The sequence below is a fragment of the Panthera leo genome, chromosome A3 (assembly GCF_018350215.1).
Source record: "Panthera leo isolate Ple1 chromosome A3, P.leo_Ple1_pat1.1, whole genome shotgun sequence".
Classification (NCBI taxonomy): domain Eukaryota; kingdom Metazoa; phylum Chordata; class Mammalia; order Carnivora; family Felidae; genus Panthera; species Panthera leo.
In genome coordinates, this window is record NC_056681.1 from 20586914 (window position 1) to 20604812 (window position 17899).

The 17899-nt window shown below is 50.5% G+C and overlaps 1 long non-coding RNA gene across 1 annotated transcript in view; it reads right to left on the reverse strand.

Annotated features, from left to right (window-relative positions):
- Positions 1-7717: 7717 nt before the first annotated feature.
- The window catches only part of LOC122215545, a 35194-nt gene continuing 25012 nt past the window's right edge, over positions 7718-17899 (reverse strand). Inside the window, exon 3 of the long non-coding RNA XR_006200441.1 lies at positions 7718-7922. This is a non-coding gene — a long non-coding RNA (uncharacterized LOC122215545). The remainder of the gene's footprint in view (positions 7923-17899) is intronic.

Below are 17899 nucleotides of genomic sequence, written 5' to 3' on the forward strand. Positions count from 1 at the left end.
AACCAGGTAGGTGACAGGTGGCACCAAGGAGGTCAGCTGGGCCCTGACACACAGCTGGCAGTTAGTGGCAGGAGGGACAAGGCTGCGGGGCAGGTGGGCAAGACCTGGAACCAAGGCACGAGGCCAGCGCACAATCCTTGCCAGGTCGACGTGATTCTGAGTCCCACAGTGAGGAGCTGGGGAAGTTTAATGGTCTTTCCCGCTACAAGTCAAGGCTAGCCCCGGAGCACTCATTCACCTGTCTTTGAATCTACCCGAGAGCTGGTTAAACATGCAAATTTCCCCTCCTGATGCTTTAAGATTCTGAATCAGTAGATTAAAGCTGGGAAACCTGCCTTCAGCCTCCCACCAAAGTTTGGAAATCACAACTCCAAACCCTGGGGCCAAGTTTATCCTGCTGGTGGTTGTCTAAAGACTCGGCTGGGCACAAGCCAGGTCCCAGACAGGGCTTGACAGACGGCGGCGCCCCGTTCCAAAGTCCTGGAGGACTGAGGGGACTGGCTGACCCACAGCATTCTCCAAGACATTAAGGGGTTAAGAAAAGTGCTGGGAACCTGCATACTTTTATTACATTATAGGGATGTTATTGCATTATAAATAATGCCACAGGATGCATTATTTATACATTTAATATCGGGCTTGCTTATAAGTCCGATCTCTTCACTTTTAGATAAATACTCCGTCTGCAACCCACCTCCAGCAGCCAGGCGCAGACAGAGAGTGGAGAGAGAGCTCCTGCTCCCGCAGACAGCGGAGGGAGGGCAGACACATGTCAGAGACAGCAAAAACCCTGTGATGGGAAGCAGATAATGTCTTTATGAAAACTAACAGATGGCTCTTTTGAAAGCCCTTGCAGTTCTCCTCTGTTCTGATAAGAGCGGGTAAGCAAGATGGGCTGAAGGGAGCTTTATGGGTTTGTACTTATTGTCCTAAGAGCCCCGAGAGTAGGAGACAGAGAGGCCAAGAGCAGAGGGTGGGGCGGGGGGAGAAGGCGGGAAGGATGCCCGGCTCCTTAGGCTGCCTGCCGCTGGCATGGATCAGGGCCCTGGACTGGCCTGTTACCTCTGACTGCATCCATGTCAAATTCCTGGTTGCAATCGATCAGTGTACAATTGATCGGTAAGACACTGTCATTGGGAAAGATCTACCTCAAGGAGCTTCCGGTTTTGCATCTACTACCGTTTTCAAAAAATTTTTTAATGTTTTTTTTTTCATTTTTGAGAGAGAGAGCATGAGCAGGGAAGGGGCAGAGAGAAGGGGACAGAGGATCCGAAGCAGGCTCTGTGCTGTCGGCAGCCAGCCCCAAGCGGGGCTCGACTCACGAACCATGAGATCATGACCTGAGCCGAAGCCGGATGCTCAATCGACTGAGCCACCCAGGAGCCTCCTGTATCTCCCTTTGCTGCAGATTTTTGGTATTTCCGGCACCAGCGCCGTGTCCAGCATGGAGCAGGTGCACAGACAATGGGAAGCGAGGAAAAGACAGAAAAAGAGCAGAGAGAAAGAGAGAGGGAAATAGGAAGGAAAGAAAAGATGGATGGAGAGAGGGAAGGACACCGTCAGTCATGGGAAGGAGGAAGGGGATGAAAAGCAAACCCGCGTGCTACGGGAGCAGCGGGCATCCCAGGCTGGAAGATTCCAGCGACACCTGGGAGCACATCTGAAAATGGGCCAGGGGAGCCAAAGCGCCCAGGCCTGGAAGCAGGGAAGAGGCAGTGCCTTGGGGATCTGGGCCACTGGCCTGCGTCTGAGCGGGCAGTTCTGAACTGCACCCCAGCGGGGGAGGCCCAGGGAAGGGACTGACCTCAGTGAAAACAGAAGCCAGTTTCTGGTGGCTCCTCGACTGCAGAACCATGCCAATGATCTAGGCCGACCCCAGAGAACTTCAGAGGCCGGGACGCTGAACTTGCGTGAGTCCCATTACGGGCTGAATTGTGTTCGCTCAAAATTCACGTGTTGAAATCCTCATCCCCAGTACCACAGAATGCGACCCTATCTGGTGATAGTGTCTTTAAAGAGGTGATCAAGGGTAAATGAGGCTGTGGGTCCTAATCCCGTTCCACGGTGGCCTCACAAGAAGGGAGAGGGGCGGCGGGGGGGAGGGGCTAAAGGGGTGATGGGCACTGAGGAGGGCACTTGCTGGAATGAGCACCGGGCGTCAATCTGTAAGTGATGAGTCACTGGGTTCTGCTCCTGAAACCCATACCACACTGTATGTTAACTAATTTGAATTTAAATAAATGGGTTTTTACAAGTAAAGAAAATAAAGTCTAAAAGACAGCAGGGGAGGTGAAGACAGATCCACACCGAGGGAGGAGTACATGAAGAAACGAAGAGACGACAGCCATCTGCACCCCAAGGAGGGAGGCCCCAGAAGAAACCCGCCCTCTGCCAACACCCTGATCTTGGACCTCCAGCCTCTAGAACTGTGAGAAAATGAGTTTCTGGCCTTGAAGCTCCCCGTCCTGTGGTCGCCCCAGCAGATGAAAACGAATCCCAGCCAGGTGGCCAAGTGCACAGTTGAGAATATCCCAGAGGAAGGGATCCGGGCCCAAAGGAAGAGTTACTGCAGAAGCAGGGATCCCCATGCATGAGTCTGCCCCTTCTCTGGCTTCTGGAAACCGAGCAAGCAGACGAAAGGGGGCGTCGTGGTCCCAGGGACAAGGACGCACACTTCGCAATCGGACAGAAGAGCTTCAAGCCCCAGCTGGGCCACTGACTTGCTGTGCGGCTTCAGACAAATCACCCACACCTCCAGGACTCCGTCTCCTCGTCTGTAACATGAAGACAGCGGTAACAGCCACACGGGAACGTCGCGAGGATTCCAACAGTCTCACGAACAGAAATCTCTCAGCCCGGGGGTTATGGAGTTAGTGGGTCCTGGTGGTGTAATCGTTCTGGTTAGTTTTTCCGATGCCAAAGAGAAAGAGAGAGAGAGCCAAAGAGCCCGCGTTCAGATTTTTATAGAGAAATGAGCCCATGACTCCTGGGGCCACTTGGCAGCTAGTTCTGTGACCCTGGTGCCTCCCTCGGCTTCTTCGAGTCTTACTGTCCTCGCGCACACATGGAGACCCATTTTGTCTGCCCCACCGCCCCGCTGGGTGCCCCTGGGGAAGGCATCAGGGGCACCGAACAGCACCCCGCACAGACAGAGAAGGGATCGCCGCTGTGCTCGGCTTCAAATTCCGCACCTGCAGCTTGAATCCTAGGCTGAGTGGGAGAGACCAGAAGTGCACCTTTACTGACCTTCTGGCCAGGTGAGCCCAGGCCTCGCCTGCGAGCACAGCACATCCCCTCCTCTGGGTGCCCCAGCCCCGGGATCAGAGCCTTCCCTCAGCAAATCATGCCAATAAATATGGTCTGGAGCAACTCCTGCTCTTACAGCCTTAATAAATGGCTTGCCACAGTGGCAAATTCAGACGCAGAGAGCATCTTTTCAATAAAGGCTGAGAGGGTTATTAATAACGTTAATGTAGTGCCTCGTGAAGTCACAGCCTCCCAGAACGAGCCTCTCGCCCTCTTCCCCGGCCCGTCTCTTCCAGGACCGGCCGGCAGGTCTGCCTGGCTGTGGCCGCCGTGGGGTGTGACCCGGGAGAGGCAGGAACCAGGCTGGGGACAGAGCCGGCGGGACCCCGGCGGGAGTTCACAGAGAGGAGCACTCCCCCCCACTTGACCATCCTGCGAACTTCCCAGCACCCACTTTCCACAGACCATGAAGGGCACAGCAGCCTAGCAGAGAGGTGGAGAAGACATTCTTTCAAGGTGAACAGACCTGGGCTCAGACCCCCACTGAGCTCTCCTCTGTGTCCTCCCGGCTGCATTATGTAAGACATGAAAAGGTCCTGGGGCTCCCAGCAACTTCCCACAGCACTCGTGGCCATCAGAGCCACTGGCCGCTCACCCAGCATCTCCGGCCCTCCACCTCCCGAGACTGCGGCAAACCTGGATCCCTTCTGTTGGGTGATGCCCGTAAATCCTGAGCAGAAATGACACATGTCAATTCCGGGTCAGGCATTTCATCGTCCCCGTGAGACTCTTCAGAATCCCCCTTTCCCTTACAAACACTGAAGATTGTGGGTGCCCCACGGGCCTGGGTCCCTGACTGATGAGTGGTGTTTCCAGGCCAAACCAGAAGGACCGACCGAAGCCTGGGCAAGCAATAATCCTTGGTTGTTGTAAGAAACGGGCCACATCCCTTTTGGAGTTTTGAGAGCCAGCCGGGTTCTGCTGTAACTGCCTGGCCCTGCCTTTGTAGCCCCAAAGCAGGCGTGGATAGAGGGACGTGACCGTGATCCAATAAACCTTGATCTTTAAGAAGAGGTGACAGGGGGCGCCTGGGTGGCTCAGTCGGTTGGGAGGCCGACTTCGGCTCAGGTCACGATCTCGCAGTCTGTGAGTTCGAGCCCCGCATCGGGCTCTGTGCTGAAAGCTCAGAGCCTGGAGCCTGCTTTGGATTCTGTGTCTCCCTCACTTTCTTTACCCCTCCCCTGCTCATGTTCCCTTTCTCTCTCTCCCTCTCTCTCTCTCTCTCTCTCAAAAATAAACGTTAAAAAAAATTTTTTTAAGTGCTTCATAAATGGTAGCTGATATTTTTGGCCATGTCTGGAACAACAGCCTGCCAAGGCCAGCTCTAAAGCAGACCTTTTGCCTGCCGACAACTCAGGCTTCTCCTCTGTAAAATGGGGACACAGATCCTGAGTCAACGTGAACTAAAACGGATGTGAACCTGCACATAGAAAGATTACTTCCTGGGGATATGCCCTCTAAATCAGGAATTGGCGAACCACTGCCCGTGGACCACATCCGTGGGCTGACTCTTTTTTACAAATAAAGTTTTATTGAAACACAGCCACGCTCCTTTGCTCCCACGGTGTCTACAGCTGCTGTCACTTTACGGTGATACAGTGGAGTGGTTGCAACAGAAGCGGTAGGGTCCTACAAGCCTCAAATATTTACCAAAACTGGTGCCAACCTGTGCTCTAAATGAAAATGGAATCCACGCTTGGGTTTGCATAACTGGCTAACAGGATCAAAATGCAAGGGCTGCCCTTTCTACCCATCCAACCGGTTAGGAGATGGTCCGGGATTCCAACCCAGAGTTTGTCATTTTTCTTTCCACCCTATTACGTGGCCTCCCACGTGGACAATTATGACTCCAGCTTGACGGGAAAAATCACATAATTCACCTTTCTTCACCCTCTCCTCCAGGATACTGAGGATTTGGCACAGCATACCGTTCATTCATTCACTCATTCATTCAGTCCATAAATGCCTGTTGGGTGATTACTCGCTGGGAGTGCCCACGACAGATGTGATTCCTGCCTTCACCGGGCCTGTGATGTAGGGCACATAATAGGTGCTCAACAAATACCGGTTGAACGAACTTATTTCCCAGATGCCGGAATTTAGATTTACTCTAAATTTAGATTAAATTTGGATTTAATTTAGATTTACTTGGCCATGCTGTTTGCCCATCAAGGCAGCACTGTGTGGCAGAAAGGCCTTTAGAAGCCGCTAGAGGTAAAGAAACGGTCTCATCCCTCTTATACACCAGCTCTGTGACTTTAGACGAGTCACTTGAGCTCACTGAACTTAAAAACTTTTGTCTGTGCACTGTACCAACAATCCACAGAGAAGCCACGGGGATTCCACGAAACTATGCTCCAGGAAGTCCCCAGTACTGGGCCTGGCACTTAAAAAGGGCCAAGCTAACCGCCAGTGGCGATAACGGCTAATATTCATCAAATGCCTAGTCAGTGCTGTGCTCATTTCTTGCACTCCGCACACGTCGGCTCACGCGAAGCCCACAGCCAGCCTGCAAGGTAGGACCTGTGATCACCCCCCAGGTTACAACTGAGGAAACTAGCAGAGAAAGACTGAGCACCTTACCCAAAGTCCCACAGTCACTAAGCCAGAAGCCAGCCACCGAGTGTGCAATAAACCTTGGCTCTCTCCCTCTCCTCCTCCCCAAATCTGCTGAAGGAGAACACTCCCCGTAAACATATCTGCCGGTTCCAGTGGTCCCTGCTCCTATAAGAGCCTTTCTTTACCCTGCTCTAGAACCCACCAGACCACACAACCAGCTCGCTCTCAGCTCCTGTGGTTTCCAGCTGGGCTTCTCAGGGCCCTCGGGTCCTGCTCGGATGTCTGGGGATGCTGTGGGTGTAAAAAGAAGTCAGCCTTTCTGTCTCCCCCTCCCCCGTGTCTCGTGGGGACCATGGGCTCCTTCACCTATCAGGAAACTTATAGAATAGCAACTCCTTTCTTGAGTCTTCTGGGAAGACCACTGGGCCGGCTTTGGGCATATTTCTAGAATTTGCTCAGGAACTGGAAGGCGGTGTGTTGAGATCTGTGGTCCTCTGAGGATTTCTAGAGATGTGACCTTGTTTTCTAGTGACCTCAGCCATCGTGGAATTCAGCACCACTTAACTCTGCCACGTCCGCAAGGAATGAACACCCGTGATAGGGAAGGCCTAAGACCTGATTCTGGAGCCTCCAATATTAGGTGACGTTGGGCAAGCCATTTATCTCACCGTGCCTCAGTTTCCTCCTCTGCAGACAATAGCACCAACCCCCCAACATTACTGATAGTAGTAGAAACAGCACCTAGCACGGTGCCTGGTGCACAAAGTAAGCACTGACTGAATACAGGGTAATGGTGAAAGTGCGTGCCTCTGTATAGTTTATCTTCAGTGGTACGTAGAATATTAGAAATAAAGATAATGATCCCAACAGCGGCCACTATTTTACGTCCACTCTACACCCCGCACTACGCTAAGCTCTTCGCAGGCTGCTTTCTCTTTTTCTCCCCGCAGCGACCCTTTGGGGTGGCCACAACTGTCGTTCTGCAGGGAAGGGCAAGGCGCCAAGATCACGCAACTAATAGGTCACAAAGCTGGCATGCAAACCCAGGCCCCTCCTGCTGGAGACCCAGAGGGCTAACCCACCACTCTCCACCACTTCCGGGACTCCCACGGCCCACCCAGACCCACGCCCCTGGGAGCCCAGCCTCCCCAGCGGCCCCAGGCCCCCTCCTGTCCAGACTGGCACCCTTCGATCTCCTTCCTGCTTCCTGAGCTGATGCCCGAGAAGTGACCCACTCCTTGCAGGGCCCCCGCAAAGCCCTCCGCCTGACCCCCACGTAATGAAGGGAATTAATATGGCCGAGCCTCCAGCCCAGCCGAGCAGCTTCCCAGCAGCCCTGGCCAGGCCTCTAATTGATTAGGCCATAAAGCCTGGGCACTAAATTGAAAGGAGCCGCACTAATTCTCTTTTATGTTAAATTTCTGTCTTTCCCCTTTATCGAATCCCGCGCCCAATGTCCCCTTCCCTCCCCATCGCGGGCTTGCTGTGGGCCTGTTTTTTCCGTGCACAGATTAAGTACCTAATCAAAATCTTGTCTCCCCTAATGGCATAAAATTGAAAGATAGATATTGCACTTTACACAGCTGATTAAACACTCGAATGTGGCTAAATGCTTAAAGGGCTTGTTACATTAACTAACTCTGTCATCTGCCCACTGTCTTATAATTGCATGTGCTCAAGCTGCTTCGGGGGAGGCACACACGGCAGACAGCCGTCCAGCCCCCTCCCAGGGGCCTCCTGCACCATTGCTGAGCGGAAGTTCAGGGAGTCAGAGCCCGGGAATGGCCACCACACTCCCCTCTGGCTTTGGGTGGCAGGGACTGGGCATTCAGACGCCCCCTCCATGCCCAGGCGACGAGTGCCCTCCCCTTCTGTCGCTGGGACCCATCCCACCCCTCACTCCCCACGCCAGTGCTTGGCCTCTTGCCTCAGAGGGGATAAGCCTCCCTCCGGCCCGTTCCCAGAGTACTTGCGGCCAGCAGTGTCCCGATCATCTGCAAAGCCTTTCGAACCTTGATATCCTTCTATCACCCCCAGGCACTCCAGCATGCCTGCTCCTGGAAAACAAGGAAGTTTGATGGCTATGACCGTGAAATCTGGCAGGGGTGGGGGTGGGGCATGAGGAGAGGGACACACACCGTGCTCCTGGGTGCCCCTGGCATGGTGTCTCTGTCTTAACTTAGCACAGGGTACTCTCAGCCATGGGGCTGGCACAGTTCCCCAGACAAACTCAGCTGATAGGAGATGATAGATAGATAGAAAATAGATATATAGATGATAGATAGATAGATAGATAGATAGGGGGGATTGTCTTACACCACCAAGGAGGATCACAAGTCCAAATCTGCAGTGTGGGTGGGCAAGACCCAGGAGAGCCAATGGTGTAGTTGAAGTCAAAGGCCGTCTGCTGGGGAAGTCCCCCTTGATCACAGAGGCCAGTCTTTGTGTTCTATTCAGGCCTTCATTTGATTAGATGAGGCCCACCACATTCTGGAAAACAATCTGCTTTACCCAAAGTTGACCTATTTAAATGTTTATCTCATCCCCAAACCCCCTCCCAGTTGGCACATAAAATTAACCATCACACGGGGAGGTTAAGAGACACGCAGGAAATTGACCTGCCTAAGTTTCCACAGCAAATTACTGCAACCCTGGGTCTTGAGCTGAGTTGTTCTGACCCCCTTGGTTCTCAGCACTGTGGCTCATGTCAGAGCATAACATGGGGCCCACCGCTCAGACTGGCAGGAAGCAGCCCTTTGTGCCACAGCTGCCAACCCAGGCAAAAGGCGCGTCTCACAAAGGCGTAATCGAACGTGGGGAATTTCATGGCATGACAGTTCAGGAGCGTAGACTTGAGTTGGATCAGACTGGCTCAACCCCCACCATGGCTATTTGTCTTCGCAGAGACCCTGGCAAATTTCTCAATCTTTCCATGCTTCCATGGCCTCGTGGGTAAAATAAGGACACCAGCAGGCCTTCAACAAACATTTATTGAACACCATCTATATGCCAAGTTCCAAGTGAGGCAGGGACATTCCACAGTGAAAACACAGGCCATTCCTGTCTGCACAGAGCTTACAGCGGCGAAGAGAAGAAAGGCGTGGGTCATCAAATCTGTGCACGAATAGGAAAGGGACAAATTGCGATGAATGCAACGTGGACAAAAACTAACCCGTGAAAAAATAACACTGACAGCACGTGAAAGGGCTCCACTCTGGAATAATGGGGTGGAAGGGGTCCTGCAAGGCAGGGCGACCAGGAGAGTGTCTCAAGGTGACACTAAGCTGAGGGCTGAAGGAGCAGAAGCAGCAAACCACACGGACGTCAGGCAGAGGCGCTGTGACAAAGGGACAAAGCAAAGAGACAGCAAGTCCGAGGCAGGCAGCCTCAGTCTTGCTTCTGTGCGCCCCCCCCCCCCCACCCAGTGTGGACCCCCAGGCACTTGTCATCACCAGGCCTTCATCTCCTCAACTGTAAAATGGGAAACGAAACACAGGGCCGTGGGGAGGATCCGGTAAGAGGGCATCTGTCCCATGCCTGCCTGCGCAAGGACTGGGTACCAAGACCCAGAAGCTCAGCACTGGGCGGGGGGGGTGGGGCTTGAATTCATTCAAACCCACTCCAGGTAAGGGAGGAGGAAATCCTTATCGCTTCCCCTCTGTCCCTGTCTCTGTCTCTGTCCTTTGACCACTTTTCCCTACAGGCGGCTTCAGACTGGCTTCCTCCACTGTATGCTGTGTGCCCGCCCACCTCCCACCTGCCATGCGACAATTCAAATATATGAAGTTGTCGGGACACTGACTCAGCCCCCACCGGACGTGAAACTCCGTGCACATGCCTGGCACCAACCCCTGCCTCGACACCTCCAAGGTAAATTCTGGAGAGAGGACCCAACATGAGGAGACAGCCTCGTCTGACAACTGACAGGCAGGCCTTAGCGGGTACCCCTCAGGGCAGTCGATGTGGCCAGAGGCAAGAACGAGGCTTTGGGCACCACGGGCGGCCAATGGGAGGGATCCAACTGGCAGGGCTCGGAGCCATCTGCAACTTGAGTCAGGAAAGCCTCGGGCCTTTGGCTCTGAGAAGAGACACCCTGGCCCCACATTGTCACACTTCCCAGGCCACCCTCCTTCTCCTGCCAGCCTGACCAGATGTCAGTCAAACACAAGGATCCTCTGTCTTTTTAGAGTCAACCTCCTTGCAAGAGCTGCACCCGAACCAGAGCCTTGATGGTTCTTAACCACCCGCTCCCCATGGTCCTGTGGGAACTGCAGCCCTCTGTCTACAGGAACCCCCTCTCTGTCTCTGGAAACCTCCCTGTCTGTGGGAACTTCCTCTTTCCTGTCTGAGGGACCCTCCCTCCCGTCTTAGGACCCTTCTCCCTGTCTGAGGAAGCCTCCTCCCTGTCTGTGGGAGCATTTTTCCTCTGTGAGAAACTCCTTCCTATCTGTGGGACCCTCCTCCCTCTGTCTGTGGGAACCTCCTCCCTCTGTCTGTGGGAACCTTCCATCCCCACCCCCACCCCCAGCAGCCCCTCCTCCCTGCAGCCTCTGTGGAAAGCGTTCATCTCCCCAATGGCCTCCTGTATATAGCTCAGTTGAAGGATTATGGACTCCTCGCTAAGTGCTTCGCATTAAAGATTCATAGAGGCACAATATATATTTTAATAAGGCAGGTTGCACAATACAGAACTCAACTCTATGCAAAGCACAATGCAGAGAACCGGGCCAAGGCTCCTCTGGGGTCCGTGAGCACCGTGCCGGGGTGCAGAGGAATGTGGTGGTTTCGGGACCCTCCTCTCCCCACACCCTGGATCCCCCCCCCATTCCACACCCACCCACCCCCTAAACCAGGAGCCACCCTGAAAGCTTCACACGTGCATGTGCACGCGCATGGAATGGCACGTGCTTACGCATGCCTACACACGCACACACACATTCACACAGATGTGCACACCATAAGAGGGCGCTTAGCCACACTCCCCAGACCCGCAAGGAAATGACAGCAACGACTGCCATTGGCCGAGTGGTGACCGCGAGGCAGGCCCTCCAAGACCTTGGCAAAGTCACCCGCCCGAGGTCACGCGGCCAATAGTGGCTGTGCAGCATCCGAACCCAGATCCATCCAGCTCTAAATTCCATGCTGTCGGCCGCTGAGAGCGGGGGCCCCCTGGCCGAGAAACCGTCACGCAGAACCACCTCAGATCCTTTCTGGAAAGGCAGCACGGGGGGAGGAACAAGCAAACCCGCATTTAGATATCGACAAACTCCCGGCAACACCCTTGTGTCGACACGCTCCCTGGCCCATCCTGTTTTGTGTAACTCTGTGTCTACCCACTTGTACAGATCCAAGAACTCACGCACTCATGCACACAGGTAGGGTGACCAGCCTCCCGCACTTTCTAAGACTGAAGGGGTTCCTGGGACACAGACCTTCAGGAGTAAAACCTGCACGGTCCCAGGAAAATCGGGGTGAGTGGGTCCGCCTACACACAGACACACACAGAGACACTCTTTGGGTACCACACCCACACCCCTAAGTGCTCAGCCACTCAGGAATCTCAGATCCGCTGGAGGCAGGAGGATCTGAGGTTGGAAATGGAGAGAAAAGGGTCCTTAGGCCTCTACCTTCAGGGTTTCAAGGCTGCACTGAGTTCATCTCCCTGGTTCATCCGCTCTGCCCTCCTCCTGACCTGCCCTGGCCTCCAGGATCCAAGCGTGGCACGAATCACAGCCACGGGCCCACACATTTCAAGGAAGCGGGAACCCTGCACCCCAGATTCACCCATAGTGAGAGCAAGAGGCAGTTTGAACTTCCCAGATGCCTGCCCGGTCCCGGAAAGCCGGGCGTCCGCCCACCACACCCTCATAGGCACACATGCCCAGACACCCCTCTTGATGCCTCGGGCAGGGCCCGGAATCCACTCTGTGTCCCTCCTCACCCAGGAACCACAGACAGAGGAAGAGGAGGAAACCCTCACTCTCCAGGCCCCCCCCCCCCCGACGGAGCATGGCTGATCGGGGCTTCGTTCCTGGCACAGCCCCTGGTTGGCAGGATGACTGGGGAACGTTATTTACTCTCCAAAGCCAGCCTCCTCGGCAGCCCGATTCTCGACACCTTTTGACGCCGGTAGCTCCTACGGCACATCTCTGGGATCCCATCTCCGCCCACCACATCGTCTCCTATCACCCTGGCCACCGTCATCTCTTACCTGGACTGCTGCTCTGGCCTCCTAAAAGGCTTCTCACACGGTTTCTCCCCAACCAAGCTAAAGGGCCGGTGTTTGATAGCTTTATTGGGGTATAATCGACATACAATAAACCACACGTGTTCATATTTAATGTGCTGAGTTTTGACAGCTGTATACACCCAAGAAGCCTCATGGCAATCGAGAGAGTGACCGTATCCAGCAACCCCAAAAGTTCCCTTATGCCCCGTTAATGTTTTTCTTCGTGTAGGGTTTTGAGAGTTCTTTATGTATTCTAGATACTAGTCCTTTAGCAGATACATAGCTTGCAAAACTTTTCTTTCCATCTGTGGCTTGTCTTTTCATTCTCTTGACTGTGTCTTCTGAAGAGGAGACATTTTAAATTTTGATGAAGTGCAAGTTATTCATTCATTCTTTTAGGAATCATGCTTTTGGTGTCCTATCTAAGAAATCTTTGCCTCACCCCAGGTCACAAATATCTTCTCCTGTTTCCTTCTGTAAGTTTTATAGTTTCATATTTTATATCTCGATCCATGATGCATTTTAAGAAAAATTTTATGTATGGTAGAAGGTATGAATCAATATTTATATTTTTTGTATATGGATGTCCAAATACTTTAGCACCATTCATTAAAAAGACTATCCTTCCTCCATCAAATTAGCTATGCTTTTGTTGAAAATCAGTTGTCCATATATACGTGAGTCTATTTCCAGACTCTGTAAATCGTTACCTTTATCAATTTATATATCTTGATAACAACACTCACTGGCTTCATTACTGTAGCTTTATAATAAATCTTAAAATCGGGTAGTGTAAATCTCCAAATTTTGTTCCTCTTTTCAAAGTTATTTTGGCTACACTAGATCCCTAGCATTCCCATATGAATTTTAGAATCAGTGTGTCGGGACGCCTGGGTGGCTCAGTCGGTTAAGAGTCCAACTTCAGCTCAGGTCATGATCTCGCGGTCTGTGAGCTCGAGCCCCACGTCAGGCTCTGTGCTGACAGTTTGGATCCTGGAGACTGCTTGGGATTCTGTGTCTCCCTCTCTCTCTGCCCCTCCCCCCACTCACGCTCTGTCTCTCTCTCCTTCAAAAATAAATAAACATAAAATAATTTAGAATCGGTGTTTCCATTTTGATCAGAATTGTGTTAAATCTATAGGTTATATGGGGGGAAACGTACTTCTCGACAATACTGAGACTCCTGACTCTTGAACAAGGTCTGTCACTTTATTTCGATTTTTTTTATTTCTCTTAGCAATATTTTGTAGTTCAGGGTATAGGTCTTTCACACCACTTGTTAGATTTATCCATAAGTATTTCATATTTTTTCATCCTATTGTAGTATTTATTGCCATTTTAATTTCAATTTATAATTATGCATTGCTAATATATATACAGACAACAGATTTTATATATTGATTGTTGTATCTTGTATCCTGCAACCTCACTAAACTCACTTGTTAGCTCTCATAGCTTTTTTGTAGACGCCATGGGGCTTTCTATATAAACGACAAATCATCTGTGAATAAAGATAATTTTACTTCCTCCTTTCCAATCTAGATACCTTTGATTCTGTCTTGCAGAATCCCACTGGCCAGAATACCCAGTACAACGTGGAGTAGACTTTAATGAGAGCAGACTGCTTTAATTCATCCCTTCACCTAACAAATGGTCTATGGCAGAAGCCCATGAGGGTCAGAGGTTTCCCGAAGCATCCTCTGACCCTCATGGGCTTCTGCCATAGACCATTTGTTAGGTGAAGCGATGAATTAATGAATTGGGTGTGGCTAGGTTGTCCGTGGGAATATTCCTAAATTTTCTGGAAGAGCTTATGTTGAACTGGTATTATTTCTTCCTTAAACACTTGATTAAATTCACCAGTGAAGCCATCTGGGCCTGGAGTCTTCTGTGTGAAAAAGTTGTTAACTACAAATTCAGTGTCTTTAATAGATATAGAGCTATTCAGATTTCATTGATTTTTCTCTGTTGTTTTTCTGTTTTTTAATCTCCTTGATTTCCACTCTGAATTTTCTTGTTTCCTTTCATTTGCTACCTTCGTATTAAATTTGCTTTCTTTTCCAGTTTCTTTTTTTTTTTAATTATTATTTTTTTAATGTTTATTTATTTTTGAAAGAGAGAGAGTGCAAGCAGGAGAGGGGCGGGGGGCGGGGTGAGACACAGAATCCAAAGCAGGCTCCAGACTCCGCACTGTCAGCACAGAGCCCAATGCGGGGCTCAGACTCACGAACCTCAAGATCATGACCTGAGCCGAAGTCAGACGCTTAACCAACGGAGCCACGCAGGTGCCCCTCTTTCCTAGTTTCTTAAGGTGGAAACTGAGGTCATTGATTTGAGATGTTTCTTCTTTCCTCATACGGATACTTTGTACTATAAGCAACCCCCTCAGGACTGCTTTAGGCTCTTTGCATAAATTTACATACATTGTTTTAATTTTCACTTTGTTAAAAAACACTTTCTTACTTCCTGCTTTGACCTATGGTTTATTTTGTTTCCAAATATTTGGGGATTTCCCAGAGATCGTTCTGTTATGAGTTTCTAACCAAATTCCATTGTGGTCAGAGAACCTATTATGTATGACTTGAATCCTTTTCAGTTTATCACGACTTTAGCTCAGTTTGATGGCCCAGAATATAGTCTGTAAGTGTCCCATGTGCCCTTGAGAAGAATGTGATTTCTGTTCTTGCTGGAGGGAGTATTCTGTAAATAAATGTCAATCGGTTCAAATCGGTTGAGTGTTAAGAATGGTAACATCCCAGAATAGGAGGATCTTGAGTCCCAGAGTCAAAGACATAGACCAGGAACTCCAATATAGGACTTCGTGTAAATGAGAAATAAACTTTTCGTCCACTGCACCATTGAGATCGGGATTCTATTTGACCCTACAGCACAGCCTATTCGCGCAGGGTCTCACTCCTGAAGGACATTATGCTCCCACCTCTTTTTCTCCAGTGGAAAACACAAAGAAACATGGAGAGGAAAAAAGTGTCTTTTCCCACTATATAGTATTCCACTATAAAATGAGCTGTGGCCAGAATTAGCTGTTTGAACAGGCTGCTCCTCTTCTCACGCAATCTGGTCTCCCACCCTCATCTTTAAACAAAATTCATCAGCAGTTTGCTCATGACAATGACAGGCTGTTGGATCCAACCCTTGGCCCAGGGAGAAGTTTGTGAAGGGGCACGCTGTTCCCTTGAATCCTTCAGGGGAGTCTTGTTAACATATCTGTGAGTTGCCCCCTTCCACTCTCCTCTCTGAGTCTGTCTTCTACTATGCCCGTTTATTAGACGACAGGTGAATGATTGGCTGAATGAATGAATGAATTGGGTGTGGCTAGGCTGTCCATGGGAATCTTCCTACATACAGGTAGACTAGAAAAGGTCCCAGCCAACCCTTGGGAGATAGGGTAGAATTTTCCATACCAGCCTTATCTGAGGTTAAAGAAAGAATTAGAAACTCCTTTGTTACCGGAGTAAGGAAGGTAAGGCTAACCAGTTGCAGAGTTTAGGGAGCCATGGCAGAATATTTTCACTGAATCAGGACTTAGCCCTCTGTTATGAAACAGATCAGACGTGTCCAACCCCTGTTGGCCCCCAGAACATGGGTATCTGATTCCCTGACTGACTGGTCTTTCCCTGGTTTCATGTAAATGGGGTCATCTTCAAACTAATGTCCAAAGCTATGACAGGCGAGGTACATTTTAGGGGCCACCTAACCCTTACATTCGAGAGTCATCTCCAGATGATGGTTCCTGCCCACGGTTCAGCCATGATGGCCTCCACAGAAAATCCCTGGGCCAAAAACCCATCTCCTATAATACGGCAGACTAAGTATTGGAATGAGCCTTCCTGCTAACAACTAAATATACTGGCTAAATACATTTTGTTCATCTTCCTAAAGCCACGATGGGAATTATCAGACCAAAATCTGAAGGAAGGTTAGACCTCTGAGAGGTGTTGAATGCATAAGAAGCTTTGCCCTGAAGGCGTTTGCCAAACCTGGACAATTTAAATTTCCATTTTCACAGCCTTTTAGAAAATGGGGGACCAAAGACAAATCCCAAGGCTCACTCACGATTCTAAGTCTATGAGGAGCCCTTCCTCCATCACGCTGATGCCTCGAAGGTCTAGACTGTCCGTGAAAAGGCAAATGCCAACCCCCTACCGTCCCCAGAGCACCTGAATGAAAAGTCACTCAACAACAAGCAGGGCAAGATTGGTTAGAGCCCTAAAGAAGTGGTACCACAAGCCAGCCCCCCAGTGACCTTGAAACTCAAAGCAAAATTCCCAGTGGTCCAAAAATACTACAGGCCATAAACGTAGTGCACAGTGACCCCACATACCCTTCGGGATAAGGCAGAATTATACACAAATATTCTCCGGAGTGATGCCCCTGTAGTCTAGGCCACAAAGAGCCTCCAAAAATAATTTTCCAGCAGGATCCCTAGGACAACACTTGGACTCCCCACATGCGACATCAGAAGCTCCAACTAACATCAAATAGTCTAGGACATGTCCCTCCTTCCCCTCAGTCAGCGTGGATCTCACACAGCCGGGTTGGGCTAGACTCCAGCGCATCTCTGATCCACAAAGAAGAGGTCTGATATAAATTGATGGTGGCAACAAGACTGGGGGGAGATGATTAAAACCAGCCAAGATCGCACCGTTCTGAATCTCCCTCAAGTATTTCAGAAGCACCTATTACTGAAATGCAATTGATATGCTGATTACAAATCGTTCCTATTTATTGATTAAAATAATAAGCAAATCGTGGTTAGCCTGATTCCAGTTACTATATATACTCAAAGGTAAGCAAACTACATCCGTGAAAATGTCATCAATAATTACGTTTCTTCCCTAGGTCAGACTTTGGGATGCAGATCTGCCCCATGCGCGTGTGTCCTAGAACGCGGACCACTGTTGATGCCCTTCACAGCACACGCTTTGCTTGTTTCACTTTCTTTTTTGGAAAATCCCTTAGGTTTGTTTTTAAGCAAACCTTCAGACTAGAATTGGGGCGCAAGTAATTTATCTGAGAGGTGATTTCAAAAAATACCGTGAGGATTGAGAGAGAGAGAGAGAGAGAAAAGCCGATAAAGGGTATGTTAGTGAGCGACAGAAATGGGGCTCAGTCCCATTTGGGCTCTGACTTCTGAGAACACAGCTCAGGGTTGTCTTACTAGGGGGGAAAGCCGGGGGTCTTTATCTACCAACCCCCGGTCCCCATTGGTTGAGGGCTGCTCCTGGGGCATTAACTCCCCCGTACTTCTGACCAGCCCCATTTGCAGGCTAAGTCACTCCCTCAGGCAAGGCACATCCTCCAGCAGAAACAGGAAGCTGGGGAAGACCAGAGGGGTACAGATGGGGCACCAACCCTATTGGTGCACCACTATCAGCCCAGCTGGGTTCGCCATCAACCAGAAGGGACACCTAATATGTGCAAGTCTTCATTCACCCGTTTACCTGGCCAACCAACAATGACTGTGTAACCACGATGCCCCAGGAGCTCTGCCGGGCACTGACGGTGTAGGAGACACCGGACAAGCATGGCCTCTGGGCTCAGGTTTCTTACAGTCTGGACGCTCCTCAAACTCCCTCCCCTCTACTTCATGCAATGAACACCGAGACTAGATGGCATCGTGGCTGAGATCCTGGGCCCTGGAATCAAGGAAGCCATGATTCTGAGTGACCTTGGGTAATTTACTAACCTCGTGGAAACTCCTTTTGTTTATCTGTAAAATAGAGATACAGTAACCGTTGGGAAAGCCAAAGACAACAATTCATAGGAAGCATTTAACACGACACC